Here is a 21548-nt window from a genome sequence, read left to right on the forward strand (position 1 = left end):
TAACACACTTTAATTATCCTAATTGCATGCACCCCCACCAGCCCTAGCTGCTGCTTGTGCTGTCAGCCTGAGCAGGCTGAAAAAACCTGTAAAACTTAACTGGCAAGCAGTTCTTCCTTTCGCTGTTCTAGGAGCCTTCTGAAATGGCTCAGTGGCCTCACTACAGCTCACCTGCTGCAGCGTGTGACAGCATGGCTCACTGATGGGCCACAGCACTTCTGTCTGAAAGAAACGTGCGGCCTGCTGGCACGCATCTCAGGGAAGGCCTTGGTGGTAGGTGATGGTTGGAAGTGATGGGTCTTTTCTAACCCAGACAGTTCTGTGATTCCTTGATAAAGGCTCATGCACAAAAGCCTAGAAGCTTGCCCTTGCTCTCAAGAGCTCCGAGGGCAGAACCACCATGAAAGTCACAGTGCCTATAGAGAACTCCGTGCCCACTGTCAGCTCAGTGCCCACCTCCCCCCAGGCTGGGCCACCTGCACAGCTCAGCAGGTCTTCAGCTCGTTTTGGTAAGTGCTCATATGTAAAGAAGAAATTATGATTACCTTGTTCCTAGTTTCACCACCAAGTGGCACTACAACAATTAGCATTCATTTCAGGCAGAGAATGATGGGCTTGTGACAGCAGCACTGTGGTTTTTTCACACTGAGTCACCACTAATTACCCTCTGCTCGTGCTGTAATAAACCCTGCAGAGGGCTCGCTCTGTTAAGAATGCATCAGATGGGAGTTGCCATGCAGTTTTTACACTTTGTTGCAATACTTTTTGCTCAGCCCATTTTCCAACACTATGCTAAACTGAAATATTGAAAAGTAAAACAATACATTTGCTTTCACAGAAACTCAACCCATAAGAGCAACCAGTTACTGACCAGTGGAAAAGACTAGGAGAAAAATCAGGGCAGAGTCCTTCAAGATCTAATCTACTATCCTTCTGTGAAGCCCACTGAAACCCTTCCAAGATTTCAACTGTTATTAGTTAGCATCAGACAAAGCTTTCTATTATCAGGCTTGTAGTTTTCTGCCTGACATTACTTAGTACTTCTGTATACTAAGGATAGGGCAACAGACACACTCTCCTTCAGTTCAACCATTCAAAGTTTTACCTGCTTACAAAAAAAGATCCAAAGGCAGGTGAAGAATTCTATTTTAAACCTCAGTCCCTCTCTCTGTTCATACACACCTACCTAAAGACACAAACTTACCTGCTAAGCTCTGCCACTGCTGCACCTGACCACGCCATCAACTTCAGCATGCTTCCCTGCAGCCAGGAGCACTTCCACCTCCTTCCCTGTAAGGAAGGAAAGCAGCATTAGTGACACACTCTCCTGTATCAGCCTGCAGGTATCTCCCTCACATCCAGTAACTACTTTTGTATGTTTTGCTGCCACTGTACTGCCGCAGCTCCCAGCACTGCCCACCCTGCCCCATCCTGCAGCTGGAACTGCTAGGCTGGAGCACCCAGGCGAGGCAAAGCCTACTGCAAAGCCTACTGTGGCCTACTGCAGGTACTGGCAAGGAGGGAAAGCCAGCCAGCCTACAGGAGAGCCACATCCCATCTCTTTACTCGCCACTGCAGGCCCCTGGTAGCCCCTAGGGACCGATGCCTGCACACAGACCCTGCAGCTGCAGTGCTGGGCAGGCGGAGCAGGAGCCCCTCAGTCCCCAGCTGCCTCCTCACCCTTTTAACACTTTGTTCTGTACCCCTCACATTTGTGGCTCCTCTAACAAACTGGAAATGGAGTATTTTTCTTGGTGAACACTGCAGCAGTACAACCTTATCTACAGCAATACTTATGCTGTTCTTCCCATCTATTCTTGTATGGGTTCTTCTCATGCAGGCAATGCCTGAAATAGCTTACTGACTCATAACAACTACAACAAAATGATGAGCTGGGAGCCGAAATCACACTGCAAGAGCAGTGGCTTGTGGCTTCACCCAGGTTCTGCTGTGCCTCGCTATCCCTGCTGACAAACACACCTGTGAGGGACAATTCTGTCCACAACACAGCTGCAAACAATGACCATCCAGCACACAAACCTCTTCTGTGACCAAAGTGGAGCTCTTCCCCTGCTCCTCTTGTACCTGGTGTCCTCGCGGCACATCAGAAGCCCCACTTTGACTGACTGCTGTCAGATCAGCATGGCACACAGCAGTTACTACGGCCAACTGCTGTACCCAACTATAACGCTGTACCACAATGGAAACTGCCACAACGAGAACATAATAGCAGATCTCCAGGCTACAGCAAGTAAGGATTGACTCAAATGAAGCAACCATAGATACAGAAACAAAGGAAAGAAGCTGCTTACCCTTAGAAGGCCTCAGGTACCCAGGAATCTCCACTGAAATACCTTCACCTCCACTGCCAACCCTTAAATGGGTCTGGGAAGGGGTGCATCCTGGCTCCACCCCTTCCATCAATCAGGTACACTGCTTCCACCTGAGCTCCCCTGGACTGGCCCTGCCTTCCCACCAGGTGCTCCATCACAGGTCCAAGCTGTGTCTCAGCATTTCCACTACACAACCAATATCTAACATGTGTCTGCTGTCCTCTGCACTCCAGTAGCTGCTGCGCAGATATTTCGGAAACACTGCAACAATTCTGGACTGAACAGCAGATTATAAGAATGACTGAACACACTCTGTTCAGACTGATATGGAAAGTGCCATAAAATTATCTGAGATACAGACAACAAGGGACCTGACCCAGTCCAACAACAAACAGCAATGCATTTCGTGCCACATCACACATTCTTCCAATGCTTCATTTTTTAATTCATCTGGGGCACAGCACTCTGAAATGACCAAAGCGTTAACACAGACCATGCATTGTGTTGGAGCATCCTCCCATGCTGCAGCTGGAATACAGACACACAAACAGGGCAGCCCCACGAATGAAATCCAAGTCTGAAAGCAGAAGGCCAATGTGCAGAGCAGGGCAGGCGATGCGCTGCTACTTCTTCAACCTCACCCCTACCATCAGTGACTGCACACACCTGTGGCACACAGAGGACCTCAGGATGCCCAGCTGGCACCTGGTGTGGCATCAGCACCTGCACCACATCTGCACCGACTCTGGGGAGCACTCCTTCCCAGCCCAGTATTCCCAGCAACAGAGTTTTTAAAAACAGGAAAAAATTCTTCTTTTTTAATTTCCAAGACCGGACTTTTTAATACTTTTGTAAAAGTAGATGTGATAGGGGTGTGTGTAATGCCCACTGAGTAACAACCACAGCAACAGAACCCAGAAACCCAAGTCTGTGTCCTCTGCAGGCCGTGTGCTGGTTCTGGTTTCCATGTAGAACTCACAGCTCCATTTGGGGAGCAAGCAGTCCTGCTCATTACACACCTGCCCTTCTCCTTTTTTGTTACAAAAGTGAGGAGATTGGAAGTGTACAGCCACTTCTGAAATATTCAGTCCATGGCAATCAGTGTAAACCTGTGAGGCATCGCTCCAGCTCCTCCTTTCAGACACAACCAGCTGCTTCCTGCAGCACACTGCTGTACTGCAGCTACGCATGAGCGCTGCTGGCCAAAATGCTCAATGCATTTCATTATCCACAATCTTGATTTTTCTCATTTTCTAGCAACAAGCCGCAGTTCCCACCAGGTGTGAAAGTGCAGCAGTACAACACAATGGCAACTTCCTCCCAGGTCCCCAGCTATGCTCCACTTAATCTTGTTGAAATCAAATTAATTAAATGCTCTGGTATCTTCATAATCGCATTATCCCAGATGAAATGTTAATCTGCTGGAAAAGATATTTCACTTTTTCTTTAAGAAGCACGTACACAATGAAAACAGCAGCAAAATACTGAGAACAAGTGATTTTGGTTACCTTTAACAAACAAGCTCTTTCAGAATGAACTCAATTTACTTCCCAGGTTTTCCTTGAGTTAATCAGAACACACCTGCCCAGGCCCACCTACAGCAGGTTTGTCCACAGCTTGGTGCTTACACTGAATGGTGATGAGAGCAGAGGTGCCAGAGCAGCACAACCACCAAGGACAGAAACTTGCCGTCTAAACTGATTCCCAGTAACCCCTCAGCTGCAGCCCTGTGCCAGCCTGCAGCAAATCAACAGCCTGCACCAGGATGTTAACGGCAGCCACCCAAACTGCCCTCCATCACTGTGCTTGTCACTGTCACTGCCCAACGAGTTTCCCAACAAACACCAAACTGCACGAGGCTGTCCTTTTGGGTCCCAGGAATTCCTTACCTTTCCAGTCTCAGGGATTAAGCACACCATGGGACACGCTTCTCTGATTTTCAGCTGAGGGAAAGCCAGCCAGCCAACAGGATGCAGATGTATTCTTGGCTACAACTCACAGTACAGTCTGTAAATAAACAACCCACGGTGCAGTTATTTTCCCTCCATCACTACAAAGCAACATGGACCTCCAAACACTGGAGAACCAAAGCAAGTAGTGCTCTGGGTACCTCAGCTCATTTTCTGTTCATGCAGTGAATGGAAGTGCAGTCCCACTCCTCGTGCTGCTGTTTGGTGCCTACTGTGCCTTCTCCCACCCTCAGAAACGTGCTGTCATTTACATCCAGACAGATACGGAGATTTGTCATAGCTTTACCACCTGCAGCTGAAGGCACCCTGCAATTGCAGACTATCCAGAAGAAAACAGTGTCAGAACATGGCCCAAGCTCTGCCCGGCCCAGCAGACACGTGTCACACAGAGGGAACTCAGGCACTGTGGGTGGCAGTGGCCGTGTGGCAATGCCAGGAGCAGGGCTCTGGGCCAAGCTGCACACGCAGCAGTTCCATACCCAGAATTGTACTGACACCTGTGCTCCTGCAGAGCCAAGACAGCGCTTACAGGGTGATCAGGGCCTACAGAGCACATCTCCACCTATTCCACTTTAGCCTTCTGTTATAAACTGTTTTGGCATAGAGTGGTATGGAACAGACTGGCCTCACTTAGCCTTCCACAGCACTGAAACCACAGAGGCATCTGGATAAATCCCTCCTCAGCTGAGTTCCACCTGTACAGTAGAAGGCTCTGGGCAAACAGACCCAGCAGGGCTGCTCTGGCCCAATACATATGATGAAATGGATTCATCTGCTCCATTTGTACGCTTCCAAACTTGGTGATTTCTGCTCTGCAACACTCCAGAGGTGCTGGATTTTGCATCTGTCCCCAGCAGTGCTCCCGCAGCACAGGACAGAGGCTCTGTTCACAAAAACATTTCCCTTCCTGTTAATACCTTCCACAAAACCACCGCTAACCCCACACAGATCCCATCGAGGAGGCTGAAGTGCTGAGAGCTGAGCAGGAGTCATCCCCAGCTCCAGCTCACCGACCCTGGAGGAGGATCCCTGGTACAGCACGGCTGCTGCAGGGCTCGGTGCCCCAGTGCCACGCAGCCTCCTGCCCCTCGGAGCACTGTGAGACCTACACAGATGCACATTATGGGATTTTCCATGTTTGAGGGGGAATAAAAAGGAACAGCAAATGCTTTCCAGCTGGCATATTTAAATCTCTTCATCTTCACCCGAGCCATGAGCAGGTTAATTTCAGCTGATGACAGATCCCTCATCTGCAGTGACGTTTGGATAACACGAAGCTGTTACACACAGCCTGCAGTGAACCTTACAAGGGAACATTAACACGACGTGTCCGTGTGAGCGCTGCTGTACCTCCAACATGTTCATGCTAAGCACAGAACCAAGACAGGAGGCTTGCACCCACACCTTTAAGCACTGACACGGAGGAGCTGCTCAGAGCCAGCTGGTGCAGGAAGGCCATGCTGCTGCTGGAGCCAACACCAGATAGACACCATATGGCAGCGACACAACCCCTGATTAAGAATAACGTACACAGAAAATAATGTCCTGTGATTGCCAGAGGCACCCCACACATCAGAAGGGAAACACGACGCGCCCGCAGTCCTTCATTCCCATGATGTTCATCTCCCCTTCCTGGGGGCTGAGGAGCTCCTGTGTGCAGTGGGCACAGCGGGGCACGTGCTGCGGAGAGGGGCAGAGTGAGACAAGGACAGAGCCATAGGAACAAAGGCACAGCATGTACACTTGAACCTGAGAAAACCAAGACAATAAGCCAAGTGGTCCTACTATTTACAGTTGTTATTTTCAAAAGCTGTAAACCTTCCGTGAGCATTTTAAGTAACACTTACAGAAAACAGAAGGGCTCCTGAGATGGTAAACAAAAAAAAAGCAGAGTGGAAATGAAGTAGGTTTTACTCATTGTTTTCTATAGTTAATCAAAAAAGGTACTTCATTTCTTATTTTGCTCACTATTTTTTACCTACCTGCTGTTATAAAATAGGAGATACGAAAACATTTGTCAGAGCAGAAAGAAAGTTACAGTACATTAACTTGGCACTACATAGAAATGTTCATGTAAGAAAGTGCCATGCTCCTTGAAAACCAAAAGCCAGGTGAGCAAATTTACCCTGGCCCCACTTGTGTGTGCCCCACACGGGGTTACACCCAGGGCCAGGACAGCTGCTGCCTGCTGGGAGCCCCACGTGAGCCAGCAAATGGAACCGAAGATTCCACACTGCAGTAAATGGAATAAGTCAAACGTCAATGGGCTTTAAAGCATATTTAGAGCTGGATTAAAAAAAAAAAAAAAAAAAAAAAGACAACTAACTTTACTCAAACTCATTATTATTTCCTAAACCGATGTCTGGAGGCCTGAGCTGTGCTGCCTTGCAGGAGCTGCCATTGCTTTGTGCAGTACCCACTAAGAACAGCATCAGCTCCACCACCACCACAAGCTGAATTTTCATGCTTTAGTGTCCTGAATGGAAGCACTTCAGAGGGCTGCTGCTCTGAAACCAAACCAAAGGATCGTTATTCTGCAGTTACTTCCTCCAAGCTGTTCTCATTGTGTTCCCACTACCTGCTAACAAAGCCCAATCTGCTCAGAAAAGCTTCATGTGTTAATTTGTGTGTAATGACATTAGGGAAGGAAGGCTGGATCCTTGCTCTGCCTCGGGCTCTGTGCACGGGGAGCTCAGCCCCTGCAGGCACACTGCTGGAACACGGGCTATCAGAGATGTATCAAACTGCGATTTACTCTGCCTTTATCTTGGAAGAGTTTCGAGAAATAATGGAAACAGCAATGGATGATTTTTCCCCCATTCCACTCATTCTTTTCCTTACAAATACCAGGAATTCAGTGCCAATCTCACGTCTTCCTTGAAAAATGGTTCTTGTATACTTCATAGCTATTTACTGCAGAATGTCACAGCTGAAACATAGTAAGAACACAGACGTTACCAGAGATGTGCTCTGACTCTGTTACAGGCTAGAACCACATCAATAAGCTTAAAAAAAAAAAACCACAACACCACACACAAAAGCTTTCACTGCTACAAAAATGGTGAAAAAGCCAAAGAGAACACAGTGGATGGTAGATGGATAATGATGTGGCATTTGCAGTGCCATAAGGGTTCTGAGGAACAAGAGCTGCCCTCTTTTCTCAGCAGGAAGAGAAGGAACAGAGCCATGAATGCCTCCTGCCAGGGAGAGCACTGCTGGGAGAGGCTCTGGGGAAAGCCCAGGCGATGCTCTCCGCAGGATCCGACCCAACAAGTGACAGCAAACAGCTGTTTTGAATACAGGCCCGTATTTGCAGCAGAGCAGTTCTAGGGTGGACGTGCGATTCTCACTGATGCTGCCCTAAGAAGCTACACAGAAGAGTTGCCGTAAGGAGTTGCACGGTGGCTGCAGAAGGATTATCTGCACTGGGCCGAGGCTCAGCCCCTCCAGTCCCCAGTTGGTTTCACTCCTGGCTCCCAGCAGTGCCCACCCTGGCACACAGACAGCCCCCCTCCAAAGGCTTTTCTCTTGCAGATGTTAAACAGATGTGTTTCATTATCAACAGACGGGGAGGACTTTTCAATTACCAATTATTTGAAGTGACAAAAAATCCTCTTGTGTAACTTAGACACAGTACTGAAATAACATTTATGCACATTCAAAAAGGACATTAAAATAACACAATTAATCTGGATTACATAACATTATCGTTCCCCTGACCTTAGTCTGAAGCTCTGCCATAACGCAGCCATCCCAAGCAGTGTGGGCACGGGGCTGTGCTGCCCTGCTGCCCTGCCTCAAAGGGAACGGCCCCGGGCTCCACCACGTCCTGCAGCACTGGAAAGTCAGAAAGCTCAGAAGCAGCATCACAGAGCACCAGAACAGCACCAAAACCTAAAACTGCCATTGCTAAGAGCAAGCTGAATTCCTTACACCTTAACATCCAGCACTAGAGGTTCCAAGGAGAATTCCTGCCTTCGCAAGGACATGTTTTCCATACGGGAACAGGCAGCGCTGCCCAGCCGTACCCCACTGCGGGGTGGCTGCAGGCACAGGGAGCAGCTCGACCCCACCTGCAGGGCTGCCCAGCCCTGCTGCCACCTATGGAAAACACATCAGAAAAGACAAATCTATCTTACAGTAGCACCAGCTTGAGTCTGAACAAGAGACACAAAAGTCACAGGACAGCCAGGATAGAGGGAACTCCCAGTGCCCTTGCAGGGCACCCAGCCTGCCCACAGCTCACAGTGGAGAAAGCAGAGCTACGGAATGCAGAGCGAAGGGTGGGCAGCTGAGAGCATCCCTGAGTGGTGATGGGGAGCAGGAGGAAGGTTTCTACCCCACTCAGACACATGCTACAGCATGACTTCCTGTGGCATTGTGCTCATCCTACTTCACCTACACTGTCCACATACAGCTCAGTAGTTTCAAAAAGCTTCTCTTACAGCTCCACCCTTTCCAATTTTCTCCAAAGAATATCTTCCATCTTACCAAACATCCCTAGCCCTGATAATGGTTGGAGAGCACTAAGGAACAATGCTTGTTTGGAGGCTTTGTCAGTAACACGGAGGTGGCTCTACCTGCAGTGTCACAGCTGCTGTCCCTGGGTCAGCTGAAGCACTCTCAGGAGAATGGCACCAGCAACACATGTCCCTGCAGTCTCTTTACCAGTGCTCCCGTTAATGTAATTCAAACACTTCAGTGCTTCTAAAGCTCTGTAAGGCTCTTCTTGCGCGTTCCACCTCCCTCGGTCTCTACTAGGAGCAAAAAAGAAAAAGCAAATGAAAATCACAGAGAGTGACCAATCCTTTTGGCTTCCAACCATCTTCATCAATGCCTCTGGCAACTGTAATATGTCTGCTGAAAACCAACCACTTTGTAAATATTGAAACAGGAACAGACTTTCCTTTGAATTCCCATTTGATTGCAGAGGGATCTGTGTTGAATGGATATTCCTGCACAGTCAGCTGAGCCGTAAGAAATGATATCTCAAGTGTTTAGAAAGCACAAACAACGTGCATTCTTCGGGATTCTTTGTCAGGGCAGATGAAACAATAGCCCTTCAGAAACACGAGCAGCTGCTGTTCTGCACACTCCACATTTCCGAGTCTCTGGAAATTCAGGAGGTCTTTGGTAGGATTTCTAACCTTCCAGCAGCCCCACAGCTGCTGGGCTCAGAGCTGCTCTCCATGCAGTGACAGCGGTGGTGGCAGCCACCAGAACCCTGCCCAAGGGTCACACTGCTTCCAGCCCTTCCAGCCAGGCCAGTGCCCACTAAGCAGTGCCATTTTCTACACAGGCAGCACTGATTATCTGCTGATTTTATGAAAAGAATGCCTTAATTGTCAACAGTAGCAGAGAAACTCAGTGCCACACAGCAGCGCGTTCTCATAAATCCATCCTGGCCACAGGGCAGCTGCTTTCTCTAGCAGACGTGGGTTTGGTCAGCAACAGCCCTGTGCTGCCCTGGGTTGGTGCTGAGTCGGGCTGCCCCGCACCTCTCCAGGCACCACTGCAGAGGGCCGGGGGGAACACTGGGACCCTGGCTCACTCTGCAGTTCTGCCGTCCCACCTCACACAAACGTATCGGCGATTTTATTGCCTATCTGTTGATAATCTGGAAAAATGCTGCATCGTTTTACTCGTGGTGATGGACCGAATGGGCCCCAGGAAAAAGGGCTATTTCAAGTGCTGCACTGTGCAGCAGGTAGGCAGCACAGCTCCAGCTTCTGTCCTCACTGCACTCTTTGAAGAGCCCTCCAATTACCACCAGGGCTCTCTGGTGGAGGCAAACCTCTCTTAATGCAAAGTGTCCAAGGGACAATTGATCAAACGTCGTAACCATTAACAAAATTACCTCAGGACATGGCAATACAAGTCTACTTTAACAAGAACAGCACTTATTTTAGCAAGAAAATTTGCAGCTTGCATTTAATGCGCTTGTTCTTCAAATTAGAACTGTTCTGTTTCACGCATTAAGTACTGTCAGTACTAGCATGCAAATACTGGAAGCGTTAAGTGAATCTGATTCTCATAAGCACATAAATGAAAGAGAGACGAAGGCAATTCTTAGCTAATGAGGTGGGTTGCAGTGAGTTGAAGCAGTCTTGGAATCATGGAGTAATGAGTTCTTCAGAGATCAGAAGGTGGACAACTCAAAATGTCTGCGAGGAAACCTCTGACACAGGCAGGCGATGGAGGAACGCGCCGCCATGGGCAGCCACTGAAGCCAGGAACGGCTGCTCCTGAAAGATGCTCCTGACAAAGAAAACGTTTCCGTGCCTACTGATACCTTGTTCTCCTTCTTAACAGTAACTTACTCTTAGGAAACAGTAAGCCACTGTTTCATGGATTAAATCATTTTTTAGAGCAGCAGTTCCCAAGCTGCAGAGAGGAAAAACCCAACCAGCTGCGTTTGTCTATTACTCTAAAAAGCACGTGGAAGTCCTTGCTGAATGCTGGGACACTGCAGGGGGAGCACACACAGCCCAGACATGGGAGGGTCAGGACCTGCTTTGCACAGATTGCCTGCTTGCCACAAGAAAATGAGAAAATCTCAACAAAATTACAATTAAAGCCATTAGAAAAATACAAAGATTCTACGCCCTGAAAAAAAAAACAACAGGTTTTTTTTTTTTTTTTAAGCCCATGTAGAAATGCAAAGACACTGCTGCACTCAGCACAGTGTTTGTCACTGAGGCAGGTACTTTCTGAAGTTCAGTTCTGTTAACTCCAGGGGGAAAACCAAAGCCCAGCAGCAGCCCAACACCAACAGAAGGAAGCCCACTGCCAGGAGCAGCAGCCTGTTCTGCAGGCACAGCATCCCCTGCGCCTGGGCTGCATGTGGGGAGCAGGGAGGTGCCACGCAGTTCCACTTTGTGGCAAAAACATCAGTCCAGGCAAAATTCTCTCAAGTTTGTAGGGTTCATACCAGTTAAAGCTTCACCCCACCAACTGGGCTCCACTGCAGTAACGCCATAATTAGAACCGTAACTGCAGTAGCACCGAAGCATTCCGACAGCAGCAGGCTGGGATGTATGAGCCCCTGGGGAGACCTCAGAGACAAGGGGCAGAGTCCTGCAGGGACACCAGCAGTGGGACACAGCCTGGCTGAGCCGCACGGCACGGAGCCTGCGCCCGCAGCTGAGCCAGAACCGCCCTGCATCCTTCCCTAACTGCCAGCCTGCAGAGAAGGAAGCGATGCTTCCTGTACTTCCAAGAGAAGGAAGCTGGGAGAGGCTGCTGTTACACATTGAAGAAAAAAGTGGAAAAATGGACAGAAAGAAGCAGCTGATACCGATCCAAGGCCTGGGCTGGGGCACAGCACAGATGCACGCTCCTCTTTCTGCCTGCTCCTGAATAAACCCAGGGTGACTGCTGCCTGCAGAGGGACGAATGCTGCAGCAGCCTCCTGCCTTGCTGCACCATGGCTAGCTTGGTTCTGTTGTGAGCTGTCAGTTACAAATCAAACAAAAAGGGAAATCTTTCATTCTAAAAGTACAGTTTAGAAAAATACCTGTAGGAACATTTAAATAATGAATGTTTTTCAAACTGCTTCCATACTGCTGAGCAACATCCACATAAAACCAAAGTCTACTCACCCAAAGACACCAAAAATAAACACTGTGAGGTATGGCAAAGAGAAGGGCAGCAGAGCAGGATAAGCAATGGACTCCAACCCCCAGCAATGGCAGTGGCCCACTCCTCCTCCCTGACTCACAGCACAGCCAGGCAGTCCTGCAGGGACACACACGGGGTGGGAGGGGAGCACGTCCCCAAATCTGCTGCAGGCCCCGCCAGAGACACAGGGAGCAGGGCTGGCCAGCTGACAGCAGACAGTCTGTGTTCTGTTAGGAAGCTCAGTAACAAGCACCATGTCCCTGCCTTGCCAAATTACCCTTGTTCAGAGAAAAAAGAAACACGTCCAAGAAAATTCAAGTCAAAACTAGCCATTCCTATTTCTATCCTCGTTATAACTTCTTGGGTTGTCGTCCTCTGCTGTTTGTTCAATTCAGGAGAGATGAGGTCCACAGGCAGAGCTGTCCCAGTTTGCTGACTGACCTGATTCGTTGTGGGCTGAGGTTCCACGAGGGCAATAGCTGCAGAGAACAGCCTCGGCAGCATCCAACTGCTTGACTCTTACACATTTCAGGCACATCAGGCACCCTTCACTACTGGGAACATTAGTCATAAAAATCTAACCCCCCAAATTCGTTAACTTTGTGATTAGGCAAGGAAGACCTATCTAAATTTCACCTTCACTTGGAAAGCCCATCTATAGAGTCAGCAGTAGACCTTTTAAAACAGCAAGACCTCTGCCAGCAGGGAAGGAAAGACTCCGAACTCCCACCGACTTCAGCACAGCCAGGATGACAGCCCTGTAACTGCTTGGACTGTAAGCAATCCACGCAGAGAGGAGCAGTGCAGAGTTGGAAGCCTGCAGCAGGCGACCCACCTGACAGCTCCAGGCTCTGCAGCCAAGCGAAGGGGAAAGGCAGCAGATGCCTGAGCAGAGCGGAAGAGAGCTCTGCCTGCAGTGCTGTAACACGTGCAGCAACCACCTGAGCACTGCTGCAGGCTGTGACAAGGGCACAGCACCCAGACGTCAGCCAAACCGACGTCACTACGGCTGAGGACAGCAGGGTGCTGGGAAGCAGCTGCAGGCCGTGCTCCGGGCACAGGGCAGGAGAAGCCTGGGGGGTGGCCGTACAGAAGTGTGATCCCTGCAGTCTGCAGCACGGCCCGAAAGGAGAGCTGAAGGCCAACGGACGGGACACACGCAGCTCCAGGCAGGAAGAGCCCGTTCAGCACGCTCTGGTTGGCGGCGTTTCGGCTGCAATATAACGGATTAATAGAACCGAGAGGTTACAAATTAAGCCTCTGAACAAATTAATAATGCCAGTAATCAACGAGCACACAGCAAGCGGCGAGCCTTTCAGCCCATCTATTAGCAAAACAAGCACTAACAACATTAAGATGCTTCCACAGAAATTATCAGGGCCTAATGAAAACAGCCTGCCAACCCCAGGCCACAGCAGGCAGAGCAGCTGCAGCAGTTCGGAACGATGAGACTTTCTGCAAAGCACTCCTGTTGAGCTTACCAGAAGCAGGATCTCACCCTGTCACTGCACGCAGGCAAGCTGAGCAGCAAGGCCAGAACACGCACGGCATTGCCAAGCACAGGCTCCAGGCTCCTTGCTCCCCTGCTGCTCCCTCCCATCATAGATGGCGATGCCAGCACCCACAAGCCTGTTCCAAACCAATATCAGCATCTTCTGAACTGCACTCGGGTATAAGCAGATAGAGCCCAGCCTATGAGAACTCTGCTACTGACAAAATAAAAATGGCCAAATGCCCTTTGATTTTAGTGTGAGCCTGTACAATTCAGGTTGCACCTTAAACTGCTCTGAGCAGCTGAAATAGATGAAAGAAAACTGCTTCGTGCTCCTATTTCTCACGAATACAGCAACATCACTTACAATTAGGCATGACTATAAGCAAACATCACTTGCATGGAACTAGCAGACAAAGCACACCGGAGACAGCTATCAGCACAGACAGGAGAAGGGAAACGAGCAGCAGCGAGGCAGACTTCCGTGCTGGCAAAAGCAAGGGAGAGAGATCTGTGAATTATCGCTTCTACCTCCACCCAAACCAAACTTCTGCACTGCCTGGCTGGCTGCTCTCACCTCCAAAGAATCACTCCTAAGAGATCCGGCTGCAGAAAAAGGCACTAACCTGCAAGCAGTCCCTTTCAACTCCATTCATATTAGAAGAACCGAGCACTTACTGATATCAGTTTCCTGAACTTCTTATTTTGTACGTACAGTGGAAGAATAACCTTTATAACCACACTCACTGGTTTTATTTAATACTGAATGAGTCAGTAACATCTTACTAAACATGTGCCACTTGGGAACAGTAATGTATCTACTAGCAGAATGCATACCAAGAAACGAAACCACACAAATAATACTTGCATCAATCAAGCAGCTTTGCTGCCAGGCCCCAACAGTTTCCACACTGGGGGCCAAACCGTGGTCTGTCTGTTTCAGATGGGAATGCACAGCCTGGGTCACACCTGGGTTGCTCTAGGCACAGCTGTGCTGTGGGAAGGCTGCAGCTCTGCTCCTGCTTAGATGTGGTTTATCAGAGCTTAGGTGGAAGGTCATTTATGAAGAACAAAAGGTGCAGGCTGCATTCAAACTGAACTGAAAACTGCTTCATTTATCTTGAAAAGTGACACAAATGAAGACTGCTCTATGACACACTAAGAAAATATCAAAACTCTGCCCCCAAAGGTACCCAAATTAACATGTACATAAATCACCTCTCATTTTGATTGCTGACAGCAGCCGTGTGCACAGCACTGGCAGCTCAGGATGTGTGCAGGATGGTCACCCTGCCCTGCAGCACCCACCTGGCGCTGGAGGAGCATCTCCTTTGGTGACCACTGCAGAGCTCAAGGCAACCACTTTCAAATTATTACTGAACAGCATTCAAACAGCAGCTTTACTCACAAAATAGGCAAACCTACAATCATTCATTAATCATTAATCATTAATGCAGCCAAGACAGTAGCCTAACTAAAGACATTATTTCTTTTCTAATATACACACAGTCCTGCACTTTTCCCAAAGCTCCCCACTGCAGAAGTTCTGCAGCACTGATGTATGCGAGCTTACTGCTATAAACTCTTTTAGAAGCCTTTCTTTGCAAGGAAAAAAATAAAAAAATCAGTTCTGAATGTCACAGTGCTTCTGGGCACAACGTAAACCTCAGCAGGAAAAGGGCTCCGCATCACCACACAGGTGTGCAGCTCCACAGCCAGCACACAGCACAGGGCTCTGCCCCCCATCCCCGCTGTGCCTGCAAGTCACTGCCTCAACAAACAGCTTCTGTCAGAACGCAGCTCCCAAGGCAGTGCTCCAGCACCCAAGTGCTGCTCCCAAACAGAGCCATGAGAACGAGCACTGGCTTTACACGGGGATGCACTGACTTACAGCCCCGACCACCATATGGCAGCAGGACTTACGTGGTCAGCCCCAAAGCTTTGCTATCTTCTGCTGCTTTGCTTGAGCAAACTGAGTGCTAACACTGAAATCCAGCAAAAAGAAATCCTCAAAATCTCTCAAAGGAAACAACACGTATGTTATCATGTTCCCCCTCTGAGGGATAAAAGATAAACAGGGCAATAAAATTACTACTTACAAGGCTCAGATATGCATTTTAGATTACTTTTAAGATTTGTAGATTACTACCTGCAGTGAGCCCTCAGCAACTGTCCTGGAGCTTCGCAAAGAGCATTCCCTCTCAGTTCCACTGCCGTCCATGTTGATTACACAACTCCACCATGGAGGAAAGAGGCCTCAGTAAAATGCTCAACAGTATTACTGCGTGCACATCTCATACTTCTCAGCCACATTCTCTTAAGTGCTTTAGAAACATACGCACATCTTGTGCTACCCTCACAAGGGAAGGATAAGCGTCATACGTTCACACACATCGTTGGATGCTCCAGCCCCAAAAACACCTTACCCAGGAAGACTGGGGCTCAGTGCTCAACAGCAGTGGCACACAGGACAGCAGCGGGGCAGCAGGACAGGCAGAGCAACAGCACTGTCATAGTGCTGGCACCCCACCTGCAGCTGGGAGTCGGCAGCAAGTGCTTCCTTCTCCACAAGGACTGCACACAGAGCACACTCCTGGCAGCCTGCAGTCTGCTCTGGCACAGAACATACCAAAACAGACCAGAAGTTCTGTGTGTCTGATCACTGCACTCAAGTTTGGACAAGCCTACGGGGAACAAGGGAGCACTGAACAGCATTTAAAACTTCTGTCAGTTTTCAAGAGCTTCTGGAACAGCTCCAATTTACACTCATTTAAAGGCTCCAAGCAAGCAGAGCAGGGCCAACGAGCAGCTCTGGCTGACGGAGCGGTAATGGCTGGAGGCACAACCAGGTGGGCTGCAGCTCCCCAAGGCAGAGGCTCTGGAGCTCACCTGGAGGCCAGGATGGACGGGGCTCTGAGCAGCCTCACCTGGGGCCGGATTCAGTGCCTGGCAACCCAGCCCACAGCAGAGGGATTGGAACTGGACCATCTCTGAGGCTCCTTCCAACCCAAGCCGCCCTATGATTCACTGTTCTTTGCATATGTTTAACCCTGAGAATCCTTCCAGACATCAGCCCCTAATATAACATCAAAAAAGTCAACAAAACCAGTGGAATGCTGTCTCCGTGCAATCTGCACATTCCACGTGTATCAGCAGCAACCCTCAGGGTCACTCTAGGTGTTCTGCATGAAGCGTGTAAATTGATTTGGTAAGGCAAAGGCCTCAAATTTTAAGATCTATTTGTTATTTTTAACTGCATCAGTAGCTGTTGTCAGTTTTAATGCTAACATGACTCACAGAGCAATACGCTAAATCCAAGTTTTAAAAAAAACCCAGTACTGCGTGAGCACAGCAATGGTATAAAATACAGCGTGTTTTCCTGTTCCCTTCCCAAATCAGCTGCGGAGGCTTTTGGAATAACATCCTCTTAGGTAGGCAATGAGGCAATGGAACCGTTTCTCCCCCCTTCCAGTTTGTCTGCAACAAGAAGTGGAAACTATTTCCCTTTCAGATAAAAGGCCTAAATCAAACAAAATGAACCCTGCTACTTTCGTGCCAGTTTTCTCATGTTGCTTTCTCTTTCCAGCAGTGCCAAGCCAGCCAGGCCCAGCAGCACCAGCTGAGCCCCTGCTCCGCAGTGCACCTGATGTGCTGCACACTGCAGGGCACGTCCTTCAGCTAGCTCTCAGCCCAGGCAACCAGCCTGAATTCACTTTTCTTCAGATAAAATCAGACAATAGCACTATGCACGTGGCCGGGAGAACCACCGCTCACTGCAGCTCAGAAAATCTCCCTCCCTTCTCATCAGCACAACACACCAACAGAAGGGGCTCCTGAAACAGGCGCTCCCTTCCTGCTAAGGGGCTGGTCTGACGCTGCACCCCCCTGTCCTGCTGTAAGCACTGCCAGCTGGAAGCCCTCCTGCAGCACTCAGACAGGGAAGGGCCTGCAGGGACCTGAGATCAGTCTGCTAAACTTGCCTATCTGTTCCAAATGGCGCTGGCTATGGCTATACGGTTACTGCTACCTTCAAACTAAAACTAGGGTAGGCAACGTACTAAAATGTTATGATCGTGGTCTGTCACTGGGGGGTTCTTCACAGAAACATCCACTTCTTGGAGAGCAGACAGTCCCTATTCCCAAGGCACAACACTCAGCTTACCAGAGCACAGACTCGTCCTCATTTTCTGACTGACTTATTTTGCAGCAGCAAACTGCATTACAAAACTCATGGCTGTAAATCTTGGATTCTTACCTTTATTTTTTCCCCCCAAGTATTTTAATGGCTATCAGATACAGAAAGATATCAGTGAATTTTCAGTTGGAGCCCCTGTGCAGCTGACCACCATCAGGATGGGCACAGACACATCAGAACATCAACACCAGCAGCACAATCACCATCTGCATGCCAAATTCACAAATCCAAAATGCGAGCAGATGACTCCTGAACGTCCTGATTCACACTGTTTCTCCTGCTTGCCAGTTTCTGACAGTTATGAATAACAACTTGAAAAAGTGCTAAAAATAAAACAGACTCAGGCCCTGGCTCAATTTCCCCCCCCCCCCCCATTTTACCCTTCATCATTTGTTTAGTCCTGCTAGTAATAAAGCTGGTATGACTCATTAAACTACCTTAAAAAAGGAAAAAAATTCCACCTCCTACAAAAAGGCACTAATCCTAACATCTAGAATTCATTCCTGCATGACACTGTTAAGCTGAAATGACACACAGCTCCCATCTAGCATATTCTGAAGCACACAGGCAATCAGTGCACTTAGGGCAATTTCTTCCCCAAATGTAGGAACCGATGCATACTTCTGAGAAGAAATTAGAGACTGGAAATTAGACACAGCCGGAGTTGAAAGCAGCCTACCACCCCGTTAGTGCCTCCCTAACGGCACCCTGAGCACAGCGCCTGCTGAGCGACCCTCACCCTGCGCTGAGCCGGTCAGCCTTCAGCTGCTGCCCTTCCAAGGCTCTGCATCAGCATCTGATGGACACCAAGCTACCAGGCTGCCTGCAGGAGAAGCTGGGCTTTCTGAGTAGGTTTATCATTATCTCCGCTCAAGTCTGCCAGCATCTGAACCCCACTGCACCCCCACGAAGTCAGTGGAAGGGCTTCAGCAGCTGCGCGCACCAACCAACACCTAAGGGCAGCCTGCAGAAGCGTTCTGGTGCCGGATGGCGTGTACAGAGGTCGGGTGGAACTTCCAGGAGCACCTGTGCGTCCCGCTGCCCACGGCTCTCACACGAGCTGAAGGCCTGGTTCCCCACAGCTCCTCTGGAAACACTCGAGGCAGGGCGCCCAGGCAGTGCTTCTGCCCGCCAGCACTTCCCACAGGACCCCAGCCGTGGTGCCGTGCTGCCAGCCCTCCGCAGCTCTGCTCCGCGCGGCTCCCTGCGCCCAGCACTGCCAGCCCCACAACAGCCCTGCAGCACGGGGGGCTGCTGGAGAGCAAAGGGCGGAGCGCTGCCAGCATCACTGGGGCATTCTGCACACTGCTCTCCATTTGTCATCAAGTGCACTCCAAAAGCGTACACTTATCACTTCTAATACAGTAAGAGGCTCATATAAAAATTAATTAAACATCTGGTTCTGATCGAAAGACAACCTTTGGTTTGCCTAGCAACCGCCACGAACTGTGAAAGTGAAAGCATATTTACAATAAATGCAACATGAGAATTTATGAGTGTTTCGCTCCACGTCTCAAATGCTGCTGCTACATCGTATGCTGCTTTCATTCTGCAGAGATGGCAGAAAGGAGGCAGAGCACAGTAAGAGTGGGCAGCACTCTGTGCCATAGCAGCCATGGGCTGGCGTGGGGCAGCACTGCTGTCTAAACCAAGGGACAGCATTCAGCCACGCCAAAAGACAAAGCAGCCGGTTAGAACGGAACACAGCCTATCTTAAGCTAGACCTAAAGACCTTTATGAGAGAAAGATGATGTTGTTTGGGACCACATTCTATGCATTAAGCACTCTAACAGTGTAAGCAGAAATATTAACGGGCTTTTTGGAGCCCAGCACAACGCAGAGATTGATTCACCACAGCCTGCACAACCAACACAGAGCTCTGCTGAAACTATAAAAGCTAAAATAAATGCAGTAGCAACTCAGCAGCTATTATGAAGTTCAATCCCATGCACAGTGCTTCTCCAGTGCCACTGAGAGAATACAGTGTAAAATTCACACAGTGACTTTTTTCATTTAGCTGTGAAATGCTAACTGATGATAATGGCATTCGGTCAGAAGAGAATGACATCAAGACACTCCAACTGGAATCTTTTTCCTTACCTGTCCTTATATTCCTGCTAGGTTATGCTATGGCTTTATGTTGGATGTGTAAAACAACAGAACCACTGAGCACACAACGAAACAATTCCAAAATTCCTTCTTCCCAAGATATCAATGGAAGTTTCTTCATCCTTTTTCCAACCTCCTCATGCAATAGTAATAGATATAGAGAAGCATGTTTGAGCTGCAAAGCTTCAAAAAGGAAGTATTTCAGACACCAAATTAATAGCAGCATTTTACAGATAGCTTTGTCAGGATATTTCAAAATCATCTTTTCCCCTGTAAAAGCTGACTTTTTTTTTTCTGCCCTAACTTAGCTTAGTGAGGATGAGGCTCTACCTCTGTTTTGCCCATTCTATTCATGGTAGCTGGGTTTGCAGATGAGCCTGCTTTCTCTGGGGCATCTTTACAGGCCCTTACAATTGGCTTCTTCCTCCTTCAGGTTCTCATTCAGAACACAGGACTGAGTGCAGGCTGTTCTGCCCCTCTGTACCTCACCTGCTGGCAGCAGAGCCAGCAGTTTGCTGCTGGGGCTGGGGAAGGTCGGCCCAATGAAGGAGACTGCTGTGTGTTTCATGATAAGAATGTTGTTGGGTTTTTTGGTTGGTTTCCCCCCCCCAAAAAAAACATACAAGTCTTCAAGTCCTAAATTAAAAGTTTTTTGTGCAAAATATTAAAAAATAAATTATAACAATAAGCAAGTCTCATGAGACATGATGTATTTGTAAATACACTCTATTATGTGTACACACACACACTGTATTTGTAAATTTCAATTTTTATATCAATTTTTTCATGCTTTTAAAGTGTGATTGCAGGATGAGGAGATTAAAGCAGAACAATCTGTTCCACTACAGAATGTGGGGACACAAAGAGGCCTCGTAGCTCTCCCACCAATTCCCTGCTGACGCAGCGCTGCACACCTCCAAGACACACAGCCTGCGTGGCACAGCCATCCCGTAGGTTAACAGGGATGGTGGCCTCTGCCAGGCAGCACCACGAGCAATGCCATGGCACTGGTGTCTTGTCATCGAGAGAGGAATCACACAGTAAAAAAAGCGTGAAGCTTTTACATTTATCTCTGCTAAAACAACACAAAAATAAAACAACCTCAATGCACTTATTCACCTTTGATGTTTCCATAATGATCAACAATTTAGAAACACCTTCTAGGAGAAGAAATTGCATAAGTGTTTGTGGCACCCCAGACAGCCGAAGCCACCGAAGGACAAAAGCCACCTCCCAGCACCCAGCTCACTGACACAGCACCACTGCGTGACTCCAAAGGAGGATGGGGAACACTGGAGGCGTCTCAGATGTGAGCCTCACACCACACTGACACTGCTCTACTGACACAACTCCTCTTCCTGCTTCACTTCTTCCTCTGAGCTCCAGGAATGACATCACTGCCCCTCTCTCTGTTGTTAGGCACTCTCTGACCTACCAGCAAGCCTTCACACAGCACGGTGCGCGCCCTGTGCCTTGCGGCGTGCCAACAGCTGCCCTTGTGGCACACTTCTGAAAGGAAAGCGTGCTTCCTCTGCAGCGGAGACACATTTCTTGTGAAGGAAAGCACAGTGTCAGACTTTTCCTGAAAAGACAGGGACGTGCCTCACGAGCTGAGCCGTGGCCACACGGGATGGCCCCGAGGCAGCGCTGCGGGAAGGGGCACCATCCGGGCACCGCGCCTGCAGGAAGCGGGCTGTGCGAAGGGCTGTGCTGCAGGCACGTCTGCAAGGGCTGATAATGGGCTGGCTTCCTGAAATTCTTCTCCTGGGGCTGTGAGAGAGGCAGGAAGCACGGGCACGGGAGAGGAAGAAAGTTACAGACGAGGAAAG

The 21548-nt window shown here is 49.0% G+C and overlaps 1 long non-coding RNA gene across 4 annotated transcripts in view; it reads right to left on the reverse strand.

Moving 5' to 3' along the window:
* LOC109369541 (uncharacterized) overlaps positions 1-14171 on the reverse strand; it is a 33821-nt gene extending 19650 nt beyond the window's left edge. For 2 of the 4 annotated variants that reach the window (XR_014885569.1, XR_014885572.1), the window contains exons 1-5: positions 14042-14171; positions 12759-13136; positions 8884-9060; positions 4223-4340; positions 1205-1290 (exon numbers count right to left, since the gene is read on the reverse strand). This is a non-coding gene — a long non-coding RNA (uncharacterized LOC109369541). The remainder of the gene's footprint in view (positions 1-1204; positions 1291-4222; positions 4341-8883; positions 9061-12758; positions 13137-14041) is intronic. The other 2 variants (XR_014885571.1, XR_014885570.1) reach the window with 2 other exon arrangements.
* Between the last annotated feature and the right edge of the window lie 7377 nt (positions 14172-21548).

This window comes from Meleagris gallopavo, chromosome 11, assembly GCF_905368555.1.
Source record: "Meleagris gallopavo chromosome 11, MGAL_WU_HG_1.1, whole genome shotgun sequence".
NCBI classification, from domain to species: Eukaryota; Metazoa; Chordata; class Aves; order Galliformes; family Phasianidae; genus Meleagris; species Meleagris gallopavo.